The 25,972-nt window shown below is 40.3% G+C and overlaps 1 protein-coding gene across 5 annotated transcripts in view; it reads right to left on the bottom strand.

The window, feature by feature from the left end:
• Positions 1 to 1,409, bottom strand: part of LOC139473536 (tensin-3-like) — a 258,760-nt gene extending 257,351 nt beyond the window's left edge. For 3 of the 5 annotated variants that reach the window (XM_071256160.1, XM_071256164.1, XM_071256159.1), the window contains exon 1: positions 1,207 to 1,408. The gene's annotated coding sequence lies outside the window, so the exon portion shown is untranslated. Of the gene's footprint in view, positions 1 to 1,206 lie in introns of all 5 variants that reach the window. The other 2 variants (XM_071256156.1, XM_071256169.1) reach the window with 2 other exon arrangements.
• Positions 1,410 to 25,972: the final 24,563 nt, after the last annotated feature.

The following is a 25,972-nucleotide window of genomic DNA, read 5'->3' as shown; positions in this document are numbered from 1 at the left end:
GGGGTTTTCTTAAAACAAATCTAACTTCTAATACATTTACACCTGCTATAGTAAAATGGATAATAGATTTCATTTAACAAACAATCAACAGTGTTAAGATGATAGGGGAAAAAGACAGTAGGCAATTGGTTATGCCAATGTTCACTATATCTTACTATTATATCTGCATCATGTCAATATATTTCTCAATGGAAGGTCAATATTTCCACTTGTGCAAATACATAGCACAAGTAAGTAATTTAACAAGCATGAAATTCTCATATCCTCCACTAATTATATGTTCTATTGAGTGCAAGGATGAAGCCACTGACCACAAGAGCTGCCTGGAACATGTTCTAAAGGGTCAGTGACACTGAATCAGAAACTGATTAATGGCTGCAAGATTACTGGTATCTGTATTCTCTCAGCAGGGTGGCGTTACTATGAGAATTTCCCTGGGAGAAGTAGTTATCATGGATTTTCCATTTGTTTCAGTGGAATAAGAAAAAAATATAAAAGACATTAAAATCCAAAAACGTCTGCAGTTGACAGCTTGATTGATAAAAATAAAACATCAACACCAGAGAATTACCAGTTTTAATATATTATCTCAAATTAGATTCCATTAGGCATAAAAGACAAAATAGCGGTGAAAATTATATGAATGGATCACCAACAGGTTATAAATGTAGTAGACTCATCAAAGCATATAATTAGTGATGATGTTTTGTTATATGTGAAGATGAAAACATGACGTTGTCTGGCATTTAAATACTGGCAGATGAAATACTGAAAATATGGAAAAATATCTTTCATCATGACAAAGTCGAAGCCACTGGTCAACACCAAATTTCCATGTAAAGATTCCAGTCACTGGTCGCTACAGGCTTTAATATTTAAAATGGGCATTACACTTGCAGTGATCTGCTGGCCTCTAGCAGAGCTATCCCCGACATTGTCATGGTGTGAGCTGCTTCCAGTAACCGATGCCACCTCACTTACATGAAGTAAAAAAGGATGTATATTTGTGGAACACTCTACCACATACTTGTTAATCCAATGACCTTGCACTAAGGGTTTTTCCATATCATTGCCTAAACTCATCTTTCTCAAAAGTAATCTACAAACTAAACCCCTAAACATTGAAACTCCCCAAACTAAGCAACTGGCAAAGTATGGCAGGAGACTAGATAGCTTATAGAATGTACATATCCATGCATTAAATACCTTGTGCTGTGAGCCACTGGGTAAACCTCCATCGAAATGTGTATGAGTTTTTAAGCAGTGCGAGTGGTATATCAATCAGTTAGCCAGGTATTTTTGACATTAGGTGGGAAGCGTATGCCCCTCCCTATCAGGCAAGCACAGCCCACCTGATGTGGGTTTCTGTGTGATTCCTGACACACAACTACACAATTTACACTGCTTAATTTCACATACACTGAACACCAATGTCTGAGCACAGGGAGACTATTCTTAGAAAGTAGGTTTGTTTACTTCACATCATCAAACAGTTGCACCAAGTCTGCAAGGAAAATCTGCATGGAATCATCTCTGCTTTGTTTACTTACATTATTTTGACAAAAGCGTATTTCTCAGATGTCTTATGAATGTTCGTGTTTATTCTTCAGATAAACACACAGCTTGTTCAACATAAGTGCTGCATCATCAGTTACATGTGTACAGATATCGTGACTTTTCAAAATGTACATTGGGGTGTCAACTCTTTACAGAAAAATAATTTTTTTGTTTGTTGGTTGGTTAACGCCACACTCAGCAATATTCCAGCTATATGATGGCAGTTTGTAAACAATGGGTGTCTGGGCCACACAATCCAGTGATTGACATCATGAGAATCGATCTACACAATTTGGATATGATGACATGTATCCAATTTCCGAGTCCCGTGATGGGATTCGAACCACAGACCTTCTGATTAGAGGTCGGACGCCTTGTCCACATGACCAAAGAGGTTAACCCTGTCAGCAAGTTGACAAGGTAAGGATGTCATCTGTGGGATGACTCCACGCCCTGCTACATATGCATCAAACAAGTCAGCAAGCCTGACCACTCAATCCCGTTAGTCGCATCTTACGACAAGAATGAGTTGCTGACGACCTATTCTAACCAAGATCTTCACAGGTAGGACACATATCAGATTCTTTTGTACAGAACTGAATAATCAAATATTAATGAAAGTAATGTTTATAATGTACATTGAATCTAATATCTCATAATTAGTCAGATTAAACCGTTTCTTTGCATTTACTATAATTCTTCAAGAATTCAATTTCCAGCCAACAAAAGGTTGTGGGACTTCCCCTCTACATTCTAAACATTTCAACAGGCACCCACATCCTACATTCAAGCCAGATTTTGACTAAAATAAGTCAAAAAAATTGGAAATCACAAATTTGGAGAGAATTTTTTTACACAAAAAGATTATTTTGCTGTGTAGACCTTTACATGAAGTAAAAAGTTTGATTTCAAATCTGGAGCATCTACAGAGTGATCCAGCAGGTCGGGCTCAATGCTGCTGTGAACAGTATTCCTGTTCAATCACGGCATGTTAGCTTAGTGTGTGAGGGAACTCCTGAAGTGATCCAGAGCTTAGATGTTTACCAGTTTGGTGTAACCCACGAGCATGGGTATGGCTGACAAACCTAGAAACATAATTGGAGCGAACCAGGATTCAAACCGACCATCACAATGCACTGCAAAGCAAATTGTGGCTGCTGAGGGCAGAAATGCGATGCTAGGGACCTAATTTAACCCAAGTCCCTATGAAGAACCTTGACATCAAAAGCAGAGCACATACATGTTTCAGAAAAACGTGTGTGTGCACCTGTAACGATGTTGTTATTTTGCTACCTTACTTCTTAGGATTGGTTACATAGCCGCACTAGCATCACAAACATGGAAGCAGAGCCTCAAACACAACATCATCCTGACATTCAAGTCTTTGTAAATATTTTCCTTTGCCAAGTTTATTATGATTTTCCTCTAGCGTAATGCCTGCTCTCAGATGTACAACATTCAAGCTATGAAACTATCACTGGAATAGCACAAAGGTATAAGGTCACACAAATATGTCCATCTTGTACAATTTGTTCATAATATACATCTCAAAGTGTCCAAATGTATTGAAATGTTTGAATTTTACTGTTACAAACTAACAGAATGAAATTATGTTCCAATAAAACTTTACCCACTTATATATTATTTTCTCAAAGGCAAAAGTTATTGTGACACACAAAAAACAAAGAGAATGAGTAAAATGGTTTTACTGCTATGGACTGAATAATATCACATGGAAAGAACCATGTATGATCGTGAGCAACAAACCATATGAAGTGTGCTCCGGCCATACACAAATGAGTAATGTCACAATTACAGGGAGACGTGAAGATCCGGGGTAAAATAGGTCTTCTGCAACCCTTGGCGACTAACAGGATCGGGTGTTCAGGTTCGCTGACTTGGTTGATGCATGTCATCAATCTCAATTGTGTGGATTGATGCTCATGATGTCAATCACTGGATTGTCTGGTCCAGACTTGATTATTTTACAGACCGCCGTCGTAAAGCTGGAATATTGCTGAGTGAGGTGTTAAACAACAAACAAACAAACACAATCACGGGTAGACTAACATCTAGTCTCTGAAAAGAAAATATTTTCCTATTTTCAGATAGGTACTAAGGTTTTTCAAATATGCAGCATTTATTGTTTCCATATTACTTTAATAGGATGACAGACAACTTACAACACAAATCTTATTTAAAGTGTTATAATTCTAGTTACTACAAATATGGCACACTAATGAGGTAAGCCACTTTGCATCACTGGAACATGTGACTGGACAACTCCAAAATTACAGAAAAAAATATATGGCTCACTAAAAAAGGGATAAATAATACCCTGTCAGGATCTCTTGAAGTGTTAAGGCTGGACACAAAACATAGGAATACTGTTTGTGTCTTAAGGAAGAGTGTTTAATGTTTGGCCTTATGTCCTGTATGGGGGAAAAAACCTAAAGCAATTAATTTGTTGGCTGTAGCCTAGTTTATTTTTGTTTTATCTTCATCCTCCAACTTCAGAGTCTCACCTAAATAAATCTGATTCAAGCAAGAACAAAATTGCCTCATTATCTGTTCAACTTTTGATGGATTATCAAAACTTACTGGCAGTACATTGGAAAACAGAATGGCTCCATTGACATATGAACATATATATATATATATATGAGTACGTAGTGGCAGCAGTGTCCATCAACAAAACCTCTACAAATTAGGCATCATGTTTTTATTTATTGTCAAAAGCCAACAAGATTAATGACATGAAAAGAACATGGGAAATTATGAAACATATGCACCTCCTATTAATCATAAAAAACCTGTATCAACACCTGCACTGACATATACACATACATATCGGATTCAACTTATCTTTGGACAATTTGTGCCATGCCAACCACTGACAAAACAGAACAAAGCTATCAACACCATGAAATCAAAGCCCCATCTCTAAACAAACTCTGTATCTCCAACACTGACAGCAAATTTAGGGAGGAGAGAAATGGATACAAGAACCAACTTCGACAGATCTTTAGGTATGCTTTAGGGGAGGCTGATTGCATCTATTTCTAAAACTGTTTCCCTCACCATTCTCTCAGATGTGAGTGAGTGGGAGTCGGAGGGTGGAAGATGAGAAATCAACATCTCATAAATCTCCTGTAACTACGGACAGCTGTCGTCACTCCTCACTGATTATTGTACATGACTTTATGGGCTTCCCCCAAGGATTGACTACCAGTAAATAACACTACATCACATTAGCAAGTCTTCAGCCTTTGACTACATCACAGACTCCAATTCCAACAGCCTGATCTGAAGACTGGTGTACCTTTACTGGGGCATGCCTCACAGAAGTACTGCACTTAGTGTTGAAGGGGATTTCTGTGACCAATTCCATGTATGAGATCACATGTCACCAGGGCTGGGAGGAGTCCACATTTAATACCCGGGTACCCGATCCCATTACCTGACCCTACCCCGGGTACCCGCTGTAGGTCTCAAAAGTTGGGTACAAAATGTCTGATTTAAGTATTGTTTTACTGCAGCTGCCCAAAAGTATTTATAAAACGATCTGGTCTTAATCTGGAAGTTGACTGAAGCTTTATCTTTATTCAAACATATAAAAGTCAGAAGTAATGGATGCATAGTGCCAGCCACAACAGCCAGCACCTTGTCATCACTACACCTCCAGTGAACTTGAATCCTCTCCTGCTAATCCCATTGGCTTCATCATTATACATCGAATTGTTACCTTTGTACATTAATCCTATCAAATTGGCTTCATCATTATACATCGATTTGTTACCTTTGTACATTAATCCTATCAAATTGGCTTCATCATTATACATTGATTTGTTACCTTTGTACATTAATCCTATCAAATTGGCTTCATCATTATATTGTTACCTTTGTACATTAATCCTATCAAATTGACTTCATTATATTCTTACCTTTGTACATTAATCCTATCAAATTGACTTCATCATTATATTCTTACCTTTGTACATTAATCCTATCAAATTGACTTCATTATATTCTTACCTTTGTACATTAATCCTATCAAATTGACTTCATCATTATATTCTTACCTTTGTACATAAATCCTATCAAATTGACTTCATTATATTCTTACCTTTGTACATTAATCCTATCAAATTGGATTCCTCATTATATTGTTACCTTTGTACATTAATCCTATCAAATTGACTTCATTATATTGTTACCTTTGTACATTAATCCTATCAACTTGGCTTCATCATTATATTCTTAACTTTGTACATGAATCCTATCAACTTGGATTCATCATTATATTCTTACCTTTGTACATTAATCCTATCAAATTGACTTCATTATATTCTTACCTTTGTACATTAATCCTATCAAATTGGATTCATCATATTGTTACCTTTGTACATAAATCCTATCAAATTGACTTCATTATATTCTTACCTTTGTACATTAATCCTATCAAATTGGATTCATCATTATATTGTTACATTTGTACATTAATCCTATCAAATTGGCTTCATTATATTCTTACCTTTGTACATTAATCCTATCAAATTGGATTCATCATATTGTTACCTTTGTACATTAATCCTATCAAACTGACTTCATTATATTCTTACCTTTGTACATTAATCCTATCAAATTGGATTCATCATTATATTGTTACATTTGTACATTAATCCTATCAAATTGACTTCATTATATTGTTACATTTGTACATTAATCCTATCAAATTGGATTCATCATTATATTCTTACCTTTGTACATTAATCCTATCAACTTGGATTTATCATTATATTGTTACATTTGTACATTAATCCTATCAAATTGGCTTCATTATATTGTTACCTTTGTACATTAATCCTATCAAATTGACTTCATTACATTGTTACCTTTGTACATTAATCCTATCAAATTGGATTCATTATATTGTTACCTTTGTACATTAATCCTATCAAATTGGATTCATCATTATATTGTTACCTTTGTACATTAATCCTATCAAATTGACTTCATCATTATATTGTTACCTTTGTACATTAATCCTATCAAATTGGATTCATCATTATATTGTTACCTTTGTACATTAATCCTATCAAATTGGATTCATCATTATATTGTTACCTTTGTACATTAATCCTATCAAATTGGATTCATCATTATATTCTTACCTTTGTACATTAATCCTATCAAATTGGATTCATCATTATATTGTTACCTTTGTACATTAATCCTATCAAATTGGATTCATCATTATATTCTTACCTTTGTACATTAATCCTATCAACTTGACTTCATTATATTGTTACCTTTGTACATTAATCCTATCAAATTGACTTCATTATATTCTTACCTTAATTTGTACATTAATCCTATCAAATTGGATTCATCATTATATTGTTACCTTTGTACATTAATCCTATCAAATTGACTTCATTATATTCTTACCTTTGTACATTAATCCTATCAAATTGGATTCATCATTATATTGTTACCTTTGTACATTAATCCTATCAAATTGACTTCATCGTTATATTGTTACCTTTGTACATTAATCCTATCAAATTGGATTCATCATTATATTCTTACCTTTGTACATTAATCCTATCAAATTGGATTCATCATTATATTCTTACCTTTGTACATTAATCCTATCAAATTGGATTCATCATTATATTCTTACCTTTGTACATTAATCCTATCAAATTGGATTCATCATTATATTGTTACCTTTGTACATTAATCCTATCAAATTGACTTCATTATATTGTTACCTTAATTTGTACATTAATCCTATCAACTTGGCTTCATCATTATATTGTTACCTTTGTAAATTAATCTTATCAACTTGGCTTCATCATTAAATTGTTACCTTTGTACATTAATCCTATCATATTGGCTTCATCATCATTTTGTTATCTTTGTACGTCAACTCATACATATTCATTGTCCAAACTACCCTTTGAAACGGAAGGCCGAGGAGGAATGAAACAGCAAACGTGCAGGCTCAATCGTTCGCCTGTTTTCTTTTCCGCTCGCCTCGGTTCCACAACTTTCATGTCTTCGGGTTTCATTTCTAACTAGCATTTTTCCAACTGTGTTTTCCCGTTAACAGGGAACTAATGCTTGAATTTGGAGGTAACTGACCATGTCATTCGAAACAGCCGCCTTCTCCCTGACACATTTCTTCCAGTTCGTTAGTCTGACTGTTGCAGTTCTTCTCACCTTTTGCCTTATTGACAGGTCCTATGAACATTGTTTTGATCCTACTCTACGTTGATTGGCTACTGACTTTGTAGATGTGTCAAATTATGTGCATAAATTAAACGATCCCCTGATTTATGTCACGCCACAGTATGTATTCCTACACCAGGAATGTTTATCAATCTCGTCATTTTTGTCTGTTGTGATATATACAACTGCTTTTGGTTTAACTATTGAAGATAAAACATGTTTTACATTGTCAAATTTAATTATAAGCATTGACTGTGTATTTTTCAGTTTTCAGCTTCATACAGTTTGCACATTGTTTTTTCGATTCATACCTCAATGAACCAAAAAAATACACAGTCAATCCTTACATGAAGTTTTCATACAACCGGTTGCAGGCCTTATGTGTTTGTAGTGCTCTAACAAAATCTTACAAAATATTAGATATACAATGGAACAGAAAAAAAGTGTTCCACATCCTTTAGGTTGAAAGTATAAATATATAAAACATAAATATATCAAACATAAATTTAGCGCAGTCAAGTCTACAGGTTATTTAGCTCTACATTGAAAACACAGAATGTTTATCTCCATTCTACCATGACTTAACAAAACGCAAACTCTTTGGAGTTTGGAACTATAATGAGTCAAGCGGCATGGGTTGAGTCCAGTATTTCGAGTGGGTTGTCGATCTGAATTACGGAATCACTGAAAACAGCCTTCAAACAAAATATGTTTTTCTAAATCCTCGAGCATTTTGTTTACACCATAATACATCACTCGAACATATGACAGGCATTGAAAGCATATAAGCATGGCAACTTCGTAAGTTAACATGAGGTGGACACGCTCAAAGAAAACCAAGCAAGCCTTGCAAAGCTTTCGTTCTACAAGGCTATATATCACTCATTGTGATGCAAAAGATATGACATCACAGTCATATAGAGAAAAGCACCAAATTCCAAATTTTCTGTTGTCCTCAAAACTCAAAATACATTCTCTTTGTAGATTTATATCATGTTTTCTGCACGATATGTATTGCACACATCCTTTGAATATTGTAGTGACTGCAACTTTGCATTTGCTAATCTATAATTTTAGATATAAATATTTAAATATGCCTACCAACAATGACTGAAAAAAGTACTTTCTATGAATATTGGCTTCCACAGTGATGCAGACCAATCAGAGGGGTTTTATTGTGATTTGACAACCTCTGATTGACCAATCAGAATTAAATATTTCCAAATCGATGGTAGAAAGAATAAATTGTATGTGTGATCTGAAAAGATAGAGTAATTAATCTCACTGTAAGATTTTTTAACCTTTAAAGAACATTGTTATGGTAATGATATTCATTTAAAGTATCTATATGGTAATTGTATGGAAAAATGGTTTCTGAAATGTATGATATATAATTTAGTAATAATTGCAACAATGACAAAGTTGAGTGTGGATGAAGATCCTATATCCTTTACCAAAAACATATTTTCATTTCTATTTCACAAGCTGTGGACTTGAAAGTTTCTGAGATGAAGAGGTCCCCCAATCTGATTATTTCAGCTCTTTAAATATTGTTTTTAATGGCATTACAGTGTGCATGTCATTCCTTCAGCCAGTGCCAAGAGAAAAGTTAAAATTTGATAAAAATAGATGCAAGATAGTCAGAAAGTGAGTCCAGGTGACCTAATATTGGTCTATTTGCCCATTTGTTTTTGACAAACAACCCACCAAAGACTGCTGAAATCATATTAATTTAATCACTACCATTGACATGCTTCCACAACTTGGAAAAGAAACATATGAAGAAAACTAAAGTGTTTCACTTTATCTTTGAGAACAGAGTTACATTCTTTACTAATCCTTTATCATTTTGTTCATTATGAATGTTGTGCAAAAAAAGAATAGTCCAAAGAAATTGAATCACCTACTTACGTACTCAGTCCTGAAATACCAAGTGGGTTATAATCTTCACTGAAAATCCTGTATGTGATGTGTCACACATACTCATCTTAAATAACACAAACAGCAATCCACAATCATTTTCATATTAGTGTCAGCTTTATAAAAGGAAGAACGTTTCTGAAGCCCTAAGATGGTCAAAATATTATTTACTTCAGTGTATAAAGATCCTCTTTGCCTGGATCAAGTTAGAACATCTCCTCTGAAAAGAAGAAATTATACAATCAAATAGTTCTGTTACACTAACAGAGAACATTTTCTTGTGATATTTCCACCAGATATCTTCAGACAAATGCACAATAATGAATGCCACAGTTTTTCAAATCAGAATAAATCAATATCATTGAATAATGTCAGTTCTCTGTGTCAACAGTCTAATCATGTGAAGCATTTAATGTCCCTTAATTGAACAATTACTGATGTGGTTCATTCTGTATTCTATAAATACAATCAGCATACCTGACAAGGACAACTGACTGCTCTTAGAGGGTTTGTCATGGATATTACCTTCAAAGTGAATTTACATTGCCCCAGATCACATTAACTGAAAGACTTAAGTGATTTCATGCAAAAGACAGTTAAACCAAACACCAACTTCATGAAATTTATATACAAAAACATATCTGGTTGGAATTAGTATCTTCAATAAGGTTCAATAACGCATTTACTATTAAACATTTTCCTCATTGTCGAAGTCAAGGTTTTGTTGAAATATATAAATCTTACCTTAAGAATTAATGTCCACCATATTTTGAAATATATCTCTATACAGCAAACATTTTCATGTCAAAGGATCAGCAATTGATTAGTCCAAGTAGATTGCTTGCGACTGGGAGATGTACTACCAGCATTTGGTCACGTCCACAATGACAACTGTCAGTGACAAGATTCTTTGAATACATGAATATTGGCCAGATAATTATCCTGACACAGAGAGATGCAAATAACTTCTATTTGAGACCGCCAAGTGTGGCATCAGACACAGCCCCCCGACATCAAGCTGCCAGTACCATGTGGAAGATGAACAAGGGAGATTAAACTCGGTAGGTATGACCAATAGTAGTACTTCATAAAGTGCTTTATGCTGAATCAAAAATCAATATATCCACATGTATTCACATACTGTGTGCTTTATTAGCAAGTATATAGATGTTTGACTTTTCTTCTATGAAAAGAAGTCTTATAATTTGAGTGAGTGAGTATGGTTTTATGCCGTTTTTAGCAATATTCTAGCAATATCACAGAAGGGGACACCAGAAATGGGCTTCACACATTGTACCCATGTCAGGAATCGAACCTGTGTCTTCAGCATGACGAACGAACACTTTAACCACTAGGCTACCCGACCGCGCCTCTTATAATGTGAACACTGAAAAGCATTTAGTATACTTACCATATGTCCTGATGCTCCTGATTCTTCTTGGATCGCCAAACCCAGGGGAAAATAGCAGTGTAGTCATTTAAATGGTTCTCCAATGTTGGGTTGCCTTATTTGTGGCCAAGTTACATAATATTACATAATTGGTAATGAATGTTTAACATTCATTACAAAGTATAAGTATTTTTGCTGTTATACAAATATTTCAAGTTTAAATAACTAACAAAACATCCCTTACTCATTTTACTGGTATCATGTATTGACAATCTGTTTAAGCCATAAAAGGCATGAGTTTCATGATATGTTATGAGAAATACAGGAGAAAATTTAAATTTGCACGACACTCTTTGTGGTTTTATACTAGTATATTGCAACGTTAATCACATCAGTCACAAAATGTGACATTTAATTAATACGAGCACATCAGTCATAATTGAAAATATATATCACGTTTCGGGTCCCAACATTGGAAACCAAGCTGTCTCTTCTGTGCACATGGATTGACACTTTTTAACATGTTTCTAACCCGTACCTGGTCGCCCACCATTTTGCATATTTGAGACAGAACCATTGGTTCAATTCCCAAGACAGCAGTGCTTAAATCACTGTATACTATAATCAAAATCATTTAAATCATGAGAGTTATAGAACTTCAAGACTCATATTGTATGCTTACTTAAACAAACATGCATTTGGAGATGTCGTTTGTCTGATAAACCCAGTGTTCTCCATCAACATTACTTGACTTTTCTGATACACCCTGTGTTCCCAGTCTATAGTACTGGACATGTCTGATACACCCTGTGTTCCCAGTCTACAGTACTAGACATGTCTGATACACCCTGTGTTCCTAGTCTACAGTACTGGACATGTCTGATACACCCTGTGTTCCCTGTCTACAGTACTGGACATGTCTGATACACCCTGTGTTCCCAGTCTACAGTTCTGGACATGATTGGTATACCCTGTGTTCCCAGTCTACAGTACTGGACATGTCTGATACACCCTGTGTTCCCAGTCTACAGTACTGGACATGTCTGATACACCCTGTGTTCCCAGTCTACAGTACTAGACATGTCTGATACACCCTGTGTTCCCAGTCTACAGTTCTGGACATGATTGGTATACCCTGTGTTCCCAGTCTACAGTACTGGACATGTCTGATACACCCTGTGTTCCCTGTCTACAGTACTGGACATGTCTGATACACCCTGTGTTCCCTGTCTACAGTACTGGACATGTCTGATACACCCTGTGTTCCCAGTCTACAGTACTAGACATGTCTGATACACCCTGTGTTCCCAGTCTACAACAGTACTGGACATGTCTGATACACCCTGTGTTCTCAGTCTACAGTACTAGACATGTCTGATACACCCTGTGTTCTCAGTCTACAGTACTGGACATGTCTGATACACCCTGTGTTCCCTGTCTACAGTACTGGACATGTCTGATACACCCTGTGTTCTCAGTCTACAGTACTGGACATGTCTGATACACCCTGTGTTCTCAGTCTACAGTACTAGACATGTCTGATACACCCTGTGTTCTCAGTCTACAGTACTGGACATGTCTGATACACCCTGTGTTCTCAGTCTACAGTACTGGACATGTCTGATACACAACTTCTCTTCACATGCAAAGCATGTTTTAATGTTTGTGGCTCTATCATATGAGGCCATGTCATAGAGATTAAAACACAGTTAAATTTCATACTGTTGTGAGGCCTAGTTAAGAAGAAAGCCTTTGTGAGTAAAATATTTTGTTACTTTGAATGAGGATAAATATGTAGAAAGGATACTTTGTGTTAATGTGTATAACATAAGATTTGTTTTACCAAAGGGATTGTCCATTGTGGAAACCACAGTATTATCTGTTCCTTTCTTTCCAAATGGGAATGTTGATGCATTGTTGTATTGATAGAGGTGTTTTGAAATGAATACATGATAGTTGTGACCAAGTGGCTAGTTTGTACATATTTTCATTACGGTATTTGTATTTCTCCTGCTTATTACTGTCTGGCGCTCGGCATTAAGGGGCTAAAACAAGGACTGGTCGGCTCGGAGTCAGTAAACTGTGTCTGAGTGGGGTATTCATGTTAAACTGCGGCATGGTATCTCAGTGTGCTAGCACTATAAATCGGCATCAGTCCGGACTAGTTACAAGCAGCCACACACACACACATACACGTGTATACACGTCGCTATATAAGTGCAATAATATTGAACCCGACGTTAAACCCAATTTCACCTCACCTCACCTTCTCCTGCTTATGGTCTTCAACTGACAGTTGGACACAATTCTGTATGACAGGAACATGTGCATGCATCGAGGACATTTAGTCTATACTTTGAGGAAGACTTCAACTTCAACTGTGTGGAGCAACACTGTGTTCACTAAATTATTTGACCTTGTGTGAAACAATGCTGTGCTCACCATACCATACCATACCATACCATACCATACCATACCATACCATACCATACCATACCATACCATACCATACCATACCATACCATACCATTGCAAGTTTGATAAGGATAAAGTTTTGATGATGTAAAAAAAATCATCCAACAAATACAGATTGAAATATCCCGGAACATAATGATTGGGAAACCCTTACAGTCATGGCCACGATGGGCGTATTGCATTTACTGCTGTCTTTTGACAAAGAGACCAACTGTGTGAGATCCAGCTGCAGAAGAAAGTTGTCCCAACCAGCTCAGGAGGCAGCGCCCTCTCACAGTCGGCACGTGACCCGGAAGTCATGACGTCACACCAAAACACATAACTGCTTTAAACATAACATCTGAAACTTCGTGGGGAGGTAGCGTAGCGAAAGGGAGGGCACTTAGACTTCGTAATGCAGGATAAGTATACAAATGTAAAAAATATTTAGATTTTACTAATTTTTTTAACTTTACTCCGTATTGCATCTTTATCAGATGGCATGGTCGGTGGGCATACCTTCAGATGTGAACCATAATAAACCCACGTCAAGGTCCGATGAATCCGCACCGCATACAATTGATGACTGGAACATCTACGACCATTCATGTCTTCAGGAAACAAGAGTCGATGCAAAAACGAAACGCCCGAATAGGTAACTGAAATACAATGAGGCGTGTAGACAAAATATAGAACTTACCGAAGAGCGAAAGCGAAACGCAGTAGAGCCCTCTAACCTGAGGTGATAAACACCAGAGAGTTCGACGGGCTCAACTCGGGGTATCGAAGAATCAGCGGCGTCCGCGGCAAAATCTACGACCAATCCCAAGAGCGAATGCGAAACACAGGAGAGCCCTCTAGTCTGGAAGCAAGGAACACTGGAGAGGTCGACGGGCATCGCTCAGGTATCAGAGAAGCAGCGGCGTTGGCGTCGGCGCCGGTGTCCACATCTACTACCATTCCTGTCGTCAGGAAACGAGAGTTGATGCAAAAAGTAAAACCCGGATAGGTGACAGAAATAGAATGAGGCGGGTAACCAAAAACTAAAACTGACCTAAGAGCGAATGCGGAACGCAAGAGAGCCGTCTTGTCTGGGGTGATAAACACCAGAGAGGTCGAGGGGCCCCGCTCAGGGTATCGGAGAATCAGTGGCGTTGGTGATAGATGACCTGTTGGGCTACAACCAGGGACTAAAACTGTGAACGCCGGCGACATCTTTCAAGGCTACATCACTGAAGTAGTGGTTGGTGAAGGCGGTGTCCGATCGCCAAGAACAGGCTTCCCTGAACGACTGGATGGAACAGTATACTGTGAAGAACCATTGGAAATGCGATCGCCCTGATCTCGTGACGGATGATAGCCTTTGGGGGGAGGGTCCAATCTGGCAGCTTCATAAGCTTTAAGGATGACCGCCCGGAGCCACAGGGAAAAGTATTCCGGCTGACCAACGACTGCGACGAAGGGGAGACCGGCAGAAAAAAAGGTGTTTCCTAGACTTGCGGCAGGCTTTTAGATCGTCGTAACCTTCAGTGCCCTTACTGAGCATAATGACGCTCTTCCTCATCCTTGGCACCCACAATGGACGAGGGGGGATGGGACAAAGAATGATCTATCCGGTTGTCCTGGGAGTTGAGTCTTTACGCTGAAGTCCCAATATGGTCCATGATGAACGGCGCCCTGGGTACCGCATTCGAACCGGTCATGGGAGACCACAAGGGCGTGCTGTACATGGACTCGAGCGGCAGTAGCCAAAACCAGTAGAAACACCGTCTTCTTCTTTAGGTCGTAGAAGGAAGACGAGGGGAGTGGTTCGAAGGGCGTTGAAGACACATTCAGATCCAACGCATGCGGTCTGAACCTGGCCTTTCCCGGTTCTTCCAAGGCTGAACGAGCGCAGCCAGACACGTAGGTCAGTAATTTTTGTCTTTCTCCGATCGGCCGGGATGGCCAGAACGGAGTAGATGGCGACCAGGTATGTGGGGGTGCTAAAGCCAATCAACCAACGGGCGCTGCGCAAGTACAGAAGGAACTGATCCAGGAACTGCGGTGACGCTGTCATCGGATCCTGGTGTTTGTCTGAACAAAATGCCTGGAACGAGCATCATTTATCAGCATACAGTCCCCCTGTAGATGGTCGGTGGGCTGAAGCAATAACCTTGGTTGCTCTAGCCGAATAGCCCTTGGCTCATGGGGCTCTCTGCAGTTGTGTCAGGCGTGCAGACGATAACATGCGGATATAAGGGTGTGGCAACAGACCGTGTGGATGGAGCAGAAGGTTGGACCACACGGAAGTTCCAGGGGTGGTCTCTGGCTATGTTTCAGAGGTTGATAAACCAACTTCTGGCTGGCCAAGAAGGCGAGACCAAATTCAATGTCAGGGGCCGAGTGGCCTGGATCTCTGAAGAACCGTGGGAGGGAGAACCGGAGTCGGAAAAGCGTACGCGCGTAATCCTCCTCAGGAACGACGGAAGGCGTCGACTGCCACAGCGGCCATATCCGGCACTGGTGGAATGGAAGACGACAGCTGGCAACATTCATAGATGAGGCAAACCGATCTAGGGTTGGGGTGTCGAACATGTGACATAGTCTGGCCAGAGGCGCCGGAGAGCGTGAGGCGTCAGAGAGCTTGAGGCGCCGGGAACGCCGGAGATGTTGATTCTCGGGGGCGCCGGTCGAGTTGGTAGCGCCAGGAGAGGGGGGAGTACTCTGGGTCCTCAAACACCACACTACGGTGACGTCGTCAGTGGACACGATCAACAGAGCATGACCGAGAATGCACTGTCAGCAAGTGACGTCCTGGATAAGCCTTTATCTCGAGGCTGTTGCTGTGCCATTGGTGTTGATCTCCGGATCACAGGTGGTCACAATGTGGGCTGGTGTGGGCCACTAGCCACCGACAAAGTGGCAGTGGAAGAGTGGGAAGAGCGAGCGTCTACAAGATTGCAAAATGGAGAAGCCAGCAACAGGGGTCTGCGATTGCGTACCATCGCGACGATTCAGAAAGAGGTATTCTCGCCTGCGAACCAACCCCATGTAGACGAAGTAAACCAGCTTCACAATCGACTGCCGGGGCATCGACGTAACCGGGTAGTAGGAAGTCGAGGCAATGTGTCCATTGCACGAAGTAATGAGATCGTTTCCATCCCCGAAGCGGCGTATAAGCACTCCTGTTCTTATATCGAGGTGACAATGAAGGACTACAACACGATACGAGGCAGGTATGCAACAGGGGTCAGTGGGACGGCCGAGGGACGAAGTATCAAAACGAGACTGTGTCCGGTAGTCAAGGGCGGAAGATAGGAAGGTGTTGTAGTCTAAAAGATCATCCCTTGAATGCCTATAGGCGCTATCGTTCTTATAACGAGGGGCTGATGAAACAAGGTTCCTTGTGACAGCCGTGTTGGTAGAGGAGGTCTATTGTTTCCAACAACCGTGCATGGATGAACTGCGACAGGCGCCTGGTTGAGTGGATGCACCAAGCGTACAGGTAAACATATAAGCCAGTCTGTAGAAATACATGGCACCCCTTGCCATGGTAAGTTGACCTAATTCCGGTCGGAGTTGTTGACAGTCCGAGTACTTGACACGTGACATGTAAATCACTCTGCGCGGTAGCCGAGAAAGCCGCATTGGAGTCGGAACTGAGGTGCAAACTCCACACACAGACAATCCTCAATGAACTGTTTCAGAGACGAACAAGTGGTGTACCCGAGTTTTGAGAAAAAACATGGAAGCCCCGGGGTCGTCAAGGAAAAACCCAGGGAGCGCCGAGGACGAGTCTCTTTCAGGAACGCTGGCGCTAGGGCAGGGTAGAACAGCGTTGGTATCGGTGATGTCGACGAAGTAGACTCTTTTTTAGTGGATGTCGTCATCGAATCTGATAGACGCTGTCCACTAGACGCTTTGTTTCGATGGAAAACCCGCAGGTCATCTCTCCGGAACCATAGCGCCGTAAACGACGGGATAAAGGATAACGTCTCAGTGGGCAAGTTGAATCAGGCAAACTGTCTATTGGTTGAAAAGATTCCACCCAGGAAGTAGAACAATAGTCACGATCACGAAGACCGACGGGAGAGTAGCGACAGGAGCGGCGACAGTTGTTTCACCATGCTTCTCCGTGTGACGAGCTATGAGACGTCAGTAATAGAAGTAGAGGGCAGTGGCGCCTGGGTGGCGATTGCCGATTGCGATGGTGCCCCTTATGCCGAAGCAGAAGATGGGATGAGATACTCGGCTCGTTGATCTGAGCTTGATAAAGCTTGTTGATCTGGGCGTGGGAGGTCATGAGGCGCTGGAACATCCGAGGCGCCGTGAGTGTAGTAACTCTTGAGGCGCCGGAGTAGTCAGAGGTGCCAGAGACATTAGAGGCGCCGGAGACATCAGAGGCGCCGGAGACATCAGAGGCGCCGGAGACATCAGAGGCGCTGGAGACATCAGAGGCGCCAGGAGTGCCGGACTCATCGGAGGTGCCGGGAGCGCCAGACTCATCAGAGGCGCCGGGAGTGCCGGACTCATTAGAGGCGCCGGAGACAAAGATGGTGTAGGAGACTGTGAACCGCAGGCGCCGGAGACATCAGAGGCGCCGGACTCATCAGAGGCGCCGGGAGTGCCAGAGACATCAGAGGCGCTGGGAGCGCAGGAGACATCAGCGTTGTCAACGTAGATGGTGTAGGAGACCATGAACGGTCGTATGTCATGCCATGGGAGGCAGACTCTACGTTGGGAGCGCCGGAGCCCCTAGTGGTGTTGGGAGCACTGCGAAGCTCGGCTGAGCGCTGCTGCTGTCAACGTAGATGGGGGTCGACGAGCACGTTGAGCGAGGTGTGTCCTGGATACTCGTATGAGCTGAAGGATCACAGCGACGAATGACTGCAACATCGGCACTGCCTTGTGAAAGTACAGGGCGTCGTACAATCACGGCAAAAGGGGCGGCCCCGACCAGATTTATTCCCGCGGCAACAAGTGCAGCGAGGCAGAAAATCTGGAATTTAAGCAAAACATAACTATGTGGCAAAACCACAAAGTGCAGGAAGCATAATGTGACTCAAAACTTTGTATTTTATTGAACTTTATGAGAGGAAACAATTACGCTAAAAGGTAGCGAAAAGGCATAGCTTTAAGCAAACACATAACCATGTGGCAAAACCACAAAGTGCGGGAAACATAATATAACTCAAAACTTTGTATTTTATTGAAGTTTATGATAGCAAACAATGACGCTAAAAGGTAGCGAAAAGGCAAGGCTTTAAGCACACCAAAAACAAAATACATAAATGTAACTTTAATTTCCACAAGGGATACACAGTACGTCCGTCCGTGGAGGTGACAAAGCAGTTATGTGTTTTGGTGTGACGTCATGACTTCCGGGTCACATGCCGACTGTGAGAGGGCGCTGCTTCCTGTAGTGGTTGGGACAACTTTCTTCAGCAGCTGGATCTCACACAGTTCGTCTCTCTGTCACAAGACAGCAGTAGATGCAATACGGAGTAATGCAGGATAAGTTAAAAAATATCATGAATACTCAGTTTCTCCGTTCAGAGTTTTAGAAAACATTATAAGTTTCCTGGAGGATTATGATGGTGAGGTATATGTGAGACGAATGACACTGTCTACATCTAGAGGTCGGTTAAGTTGTACAAACTGAACACAAGCAATTGTGCCTGAGTCAGAATTATTGATAAAGTTATTTATCCTGAAAATTCTGATAAATTAATCAAAAGTACTGTTAAGGGTTCATTTGGGGCTGATTCGTGTTTGGTTGAGCCAAACAATTATTGGAGAAACAAGTGAATTTCATTTACTAGTCTAGTCCAACCTTAAAAGGATGTAGTTGTCATTTCAGCGCTGAATATGAATAGCAAGAGAGTGACCACAGATAGCTCATCAGTAATGGGTGCAGTTGGCATGGTAGAACATGTGTTTGCTTGTTATGATGATGTTGCTACTGCTGATTCTGAAAGCCAGGACTTGACAAATGACTTGCAGTCACTGAACACTGATCTATCGGATCTTTGACTCAGAAACAGCTGGTAGAGGATGTTACAAAAACATTATAGAACAAAGAAGTAGTGTTTGGTCTGTGCAAGTAAAAGACAAGCTCCTGCTGCTTTCAAGAGAATAATGGAAAAGGTACTGGGAAAATTGAAGTGGAAAAAGTTTCTGTGCTACCTGGACGATGTCATCGTTTTGGGGTCATAAAAAGCTCATTTAAAACTCAAACCTAAAAAGTGTAACTCTTTCAACCTGAAGTTGCTTTTCTAGTCTCAGCAAGTGGTCTTAGATGTGTCAAAAGTTGGCCTAGACCAGAAACCCGGGCAGATATTCAGAGTTTACTGGGTCTTATGGGTTACCATAGGCAGTTCGTACCAAACATCTCAGAGATCACTTCTTCTATGGTGCAACTCACTTGAATGGCTATTCCACTTAATTGGACAAGGGATTATGAGAAGGCACTTGATCAGTTAAAGCCATGTCTCGTAACTGCTGCATTACTCGCTTTTCCTCAAGATGAAGGACTTTATGCGTTTGATACGGATGCTAGTGGGTTCAGTATATGTGCGGTATTACCCTAAGTGCGGGAAGGAGACAAAAAAGTTCTTTCATATGCAAGATGTACTCTGAGACAGTCACAACGCAACTACTGCACAACTAAACATTAGCTTCTGGCAGTGTACAGCTGTACGTATATCAATTTTTTAATGTTTGCATACTTCGCGTACAGCTGGGCAATTTGGTCGAGAAGAAACTGAACCATATTTTATTGGCCAGGAATGTCTAAGGACATAAAACAAAGGTTAAAATCATGTGAATTGTGTGCACACAGTTATACCAGGTCCAGGACCAGGCAGGTCTCCTTTGTAACACTTCTTTCAGTGGCCTTTAGAAGTTGGTGTGATGAAGTAAGATGAGTTCTATGGATGAACAACTTCGTTATTACAATTTGTGCGACGTTTCGATTATCTTAATCAGCTCTCTGTGTCCATCAATCAATTTACTGTATAAACATTGATGTTAATAAGTATATATACCTATGTTTTTTAGCACTATCCATCAATTGCTTGATAAAGGTGTTAGGATCTACACCGAAACGATGCACTAATTGTAATAAAGAAGTTGTTCATCCATAGAACTCGTCTTACTCCTTTGCAACAGTTTATTGTAGGACAGCAGTTGAGTGTATGGCCGTAGATATCTTTGGTCCTTAACCTATAAGTAGAAATGGTAATGAGTACATTATGGTGGTTGGAAATTATTGCACCAAATGGCAGGAAGCATATGTTTTGAGAGATCATACAGCAATGACTGTTGTCGACAAATTAGTGTTTGAGGTCATTTGTAGGATTAGATTTCCAGAGCAGATTCACACTGATCAGGGGAGAGAGTTTGAATCCCATTTATTCACAGAAGTGTGCTGTTTACTGGGGATTAATAAAACTAGAACCACCCCTTACAGACCTCACTCAGACGGTTTAGTTGAATGCTTTAACAGGACCTTAAAGCAGATGCTTAGCATTTATTCTTATTGAGGAACCATTAGATTGGGACAACCATATGCTAGTTACTCATGGCATAAAAGAACTTCTGAGCACAAGAGCACTCACTGCTCACCTAACCTAATGATGCTGGGTTGAGAAGTGAGCCTACCTATAGAACTGATAGTGACCGTTGCCCAATAGAATATGTGAAGTGGTTGAGGGAGACTATGCAGGGGAAATTTTAGTTTGCAAATGAACAACTGCGCAGAGTCGCACAAATACAAAAGAGAAACTATGACTACATGTTGAAGGCAAGATTGTATGAACTTATGTCTGGAGATGGTATCCGCCTAAAGCCAATCTGAAACTAGGGTAAGGATTGGGTGGACCCTACTTGTAGTAGGTCAGCTGTTCCCTAAAACATACCGAATCATGAAGAAACAAAAGTAGCCAGTCATCAGCGTCAAAGTTGATCAGCTAAAACCATTTGAGGGTACTCCATGTCTCAGGAACTGGTTGAATCAACCCAGAGGATGACCCCACAGCTGTGGAGGTCCAAGAACTCAAACTTTCGGACATGGAGCTGTCACATTCAGAAGGGGCAAATAAAACACCAGTGACTACTAGAACTCGTGCGGGACGAACTGTTAAACCGTGGGTTAGGTTTAGTCCAAGCTAGATGGGGGAATGGATAAGCCATAGTTTAATTTGTTGTTGGTTTGTTTCCTTTTCATCTTGGGAGCAAACCTTCATGGGTTTGGTTTTTTGCTGTTCTGGGAAGAATTTTCCTGTGCTTATAAGAATTCTGCTTTCAAATGGCCTTTCAAATTCATCTGGCAGAATCTGAAATGGTGGAATATACAGAGGCAGAGAGGCCTATAAGGCCAGAAGAAGGCATGGCATGCCCAGTGCCCAGATGCGACACCAATCACTTTACTAAGTATCAGAGTCTTGCAGACCACTGGGTTCGATTCCATCTCCCTCAGCATAACCTTTGACAGTGTTCCATTTGTAAGCAAGTTCTCCAAAGGAAACCTAGTGCAGAGACTTAAACGGTTATCTCCCAAAACCCCTACATCCCATTTCCCCTACAACCCAGCTCCCCTACAATTAGTTAAAACAACACGCGGCATTTACCTGTCTGGCATTATGAACTGACCTAAAGGAGAGATTAAGGTCTGGAGTAGAGGTAGTATGAAAAGGGTAGGGCTTTAGGGGATTAGGGGGCTTAAAGGAAAGTTTTTAAAAAAAAAGAATTAATGTAAGTGTAATGAAAGATGCCTGTATGATGAGGAGACAATTTTTAGAAATTACAAAAATAACAATAGGAAGAAACAATTATTACACTGAGAAACTGAGATGAGACGATTTACAGTTGAGATGGCTAGGTTTAGTATATAGATACTTGAAACTGACTAACATGACATGGGCATGGCCTCAGCCCTCCACAATCAAGAATCCAAAAACAACCAAAAAATCCTAATACTTACTGACTCCCTAAGTGGACTACAAGCCCTCCAAAACAAAAATACCAAAAACCGACCTAAATTAATAAATCAAATACTTAAAAGCTCCAACGACCTAACAAAAGCAGGCAAACAAATAACCTTCTTGTGGATACCCGCCCACGTAGGAATATACGGTAATGAAAACGCCGATAAAGCAGCTAAACTATCCCTCAAAATCCCAGAAATAAGCTTAAACTTACCCATCTCAAAATCAGAAATTAAAAGTGTAAACAAACAAAAAATCACAAAAAAATGGCATAACCTATATCTAAACTCAAATAGCCAAATCAAAAGAGTGCTCAGCAAACCACTAACCAAACCAAAAATTCTCCATCCATCCAAAAAAATCGACAGAGTAATCACTAAACTCCAAACAGGACACACCAACCTAAATAACCACCTAAAAAAAATTAAAAAACACACTACAGGTAACTGCCCACACTGCAAACAACCAGAAACCCCAGAACACGCACTCATCCACTGCACACACTACCTAACACATCGAACCGCATTACAAACCACCCTCAATCTAAACAAGGCTCTCACTCTAGAAGCAATACTAAACCCACAAAATAAACTAGAAAACTTCAAGGCCTTAGGCGTATTCTTAATAAAAACGGAACTAATAAAACGCATCTAAAACCATAATAACCTACCAAATCAAAATCACAAAAACAAACAATCATCCACCATACCCAGCTCCCTTAGTTCTCCTCCCCAACCCCATCGGCATCTATTCCAAATCTCAAAATTCCCAAATTCTATATAAGCAACCCCTAAAGCCCCCTCTTGGGTTGCACAGACCACCCTCGCCCCTTTCGGAAACACATTAAATGGCCTGGCCGGGCCCGTGTGCGAAATACGCGTCAGTCGGAAAGCGCACGTTAAATCTCCAAAGTAAGTAAGTAAGTAAGTAACTAACATGACATCAACATGGCTGGTCTTCGCAATGTTGAGTTTGTTATGTCACAGAGAGGAAAGCCCAAAGTCCTATTTGATGATTATCTTCACACTAAGAACGTCGAGAGACTGACTTGCGTACACTGGAAGTGTGTCAAGTCCACATGTAGAGGAAGACTCACGACAGTAGGAACCGTGATGAGGAATGCTACAGAGCATAACTATGCCCCTGAGGATAGCCAGAAGGTTCGGTTTGTGAAGGGATGTTTCTTCCATTACTGCCAGGCGGAAGGTCCAGGATCTGGGACTAGCTGTCGCGTATCGAGAAGATCCTGAAGTCTGCAAATGGATAACAAGAGCAGCTGGCCTACCCCTACTCCCCCAGAACAAGATCAAGGACACGTGGGTTGACGCAATGGACAACACACCAGATGTACCAAGAGCTGTCGCCTTCAACGACTACATCGCCTACCTTGGCCGACCACGGAGCACGATTCCCCCTACCACTGTGGAACCATCACGGTACAACAGGTCCCAGGACGAACAACAACCTGGAAGGCTTTCATAACCGACTCAACCAAGGTCTCCCTCACCGACATCCAAACATCTACCGATTTGTGGAGGTAGTCAGGAAGGTGGAACAGGCAGAACGAGCTGAGATTTTACAGTTCGACTTTGTACAGAGAGGTGGAGAACCGTTTCTGCCGCCTGAAGGACGAGTTGAATAGAGAGGTGAAATCCCCAATGCAGTTTCTAGATGCGGTTGGCCATCTCCTCAGGCTGGGATAAAGAGTGAATTGAACATTTGAGATGAAATTTATCATAATGTATTATGAATTTTTAAATATGAACATTTTATTATAATGTATTATGAATTTTGAATAATATCGTAATCGTAATTAAATATCTATCTCAATCCATTCATGTTTCTTGGGTTGTTCAGACAGGGATTAGCAGTGCCATTGACTGTGAACTTTGTTGTCTTAAGCTGTAGGGGAAATGGGATGTAGGGGTTTTGGGAGGTTACCACTTAGACAGCCAAACACTCTTTACCGGGCATCGTTACTACTGTAAAGAAGAGTAATCATACATAGGTTGATCCCGGAGATTGACTCCTTCCTCGGTAACTGTTGGTAACACAGTCAAGGATTGTGGCCTGGGATCTGGCAGCTCAGGCTGGATCTGAGCTGCCCCAGAGACACCTGAGGCGTGAAGACAAAGACCAGCAACTGAGAGCAAGAGAATGTGGTCGGCTTTGGATTTGTGGGGTAAATTAAAATACTTAGAAATATAGCGGATGGGTTAGTTTAAGGGGATTTGGGCAGCTGAGATAGTACCTACCTTTGAAGTCATTTTTGTAGAAGCTAATGCCCACGCCAGCATAGTGACTGGGAAGACAAGATGATGTCACGTTCCTTGCATGCTTGGCTAGGCAGAAGCCATGATTAAGAGCCAAGATGTAAAGGGTGTGTTCTTTGGTTGTGTCTGTTTTCCTGCTCACATGATCCACATGTCGGCTATATAAGCCTACCCTGGGTAGGGAAATGTTTGTTATCCTTTCACCAGCATCTGGCAAAGTATGTAGTCTACCCCAGCATCTTGAATAAAGAAACTTTCTCCACTTTTCACTAGATGTCAGATTTTTTTTTTGTTTGGGGACATTTTACTTTTGGAATTAAGTTAGAGGGGTGATTATAAGGGCGAGTTTCAGGATTTTTCTAAAAATTAGGTCGATAAAGGTTTGCCCCCTTGGTGTTATAAGAAACTTTAAATCAAACTTCATTCTTTGTGTTTTATCTATAATCAGAATTGATAATCCAGTTAGGAGCCTCCTCGAACGATTTGACAACACAATACTGCGCAGGGAAAAGAGAACAACTCAAAGCACCGCAGTAAAACATCCGACCTTTTGTCTTCAATTTACGTAATTCTACTATCACTGGGCGCCTTTCTTCAGGCTTTAGAGGGCACCTATTACACAACTATAAGAGGGTAGAATCACAAGGAATCAATGCTATACTGTCAACTGTACACTGAGCTTACTAGAGGCAGCACCTGCCTATCCACATGGTATATTCTGGCAATGATGTATTGTTTGTTATTTGCAAGAATTATCAAATTAAAAGTGATCACTGTTAATTATTCTTAGAATACTATCTCTATTACATCAGAAGTACACCCTCCCACCTCCCCAATCATATGCATTTAGTTGGTTGATGTTTTGCACACAGAAGAGCTGTACGCTGCTTTGTGCTATTAAGGCCACCACTAAATGTATAGTTGACAGTGAAGAGGAATTCTGTTCAAAATCTGAAGATTTTAGTTATAGTGTGATTAAGGACATACCATTTCATATTTGAAGGGGCTGGGATTTTATCCCCCCCAAAATTCACAGAAAAAATATTTATGCTTCAGAAAATTTAAAAAAAATAAAAATTACGTTACATTGTAGATATTTTTTTTAGATCTACTCTCAATAGATAGCATTGTTACATAACTTTCAAAACGTCTATGGTATCTTAAGAGAACGA

This window comes from Haliotis cracherodii, unplaced genomic scaffold (genome assembly GCF_022045235.1).
Source record: "Haliotis cracherodii isolate W230 unplaced genomic scaffold, xgHalCrac1.p SCAF_29, whole genome shotgun sequence".
Taxonomy (NCBI): Eukaryota; Metazoa; Mollusca; class Gastropoda; order Lepetellida; family Haliotidae; genus Haliotis; species Haliotis cracherodii.
The sequence above is the reverse complement of the archived record's forward strand: the minus strand, read 5'-3'. Positions and strand labels throughout refer to the sequence as shown.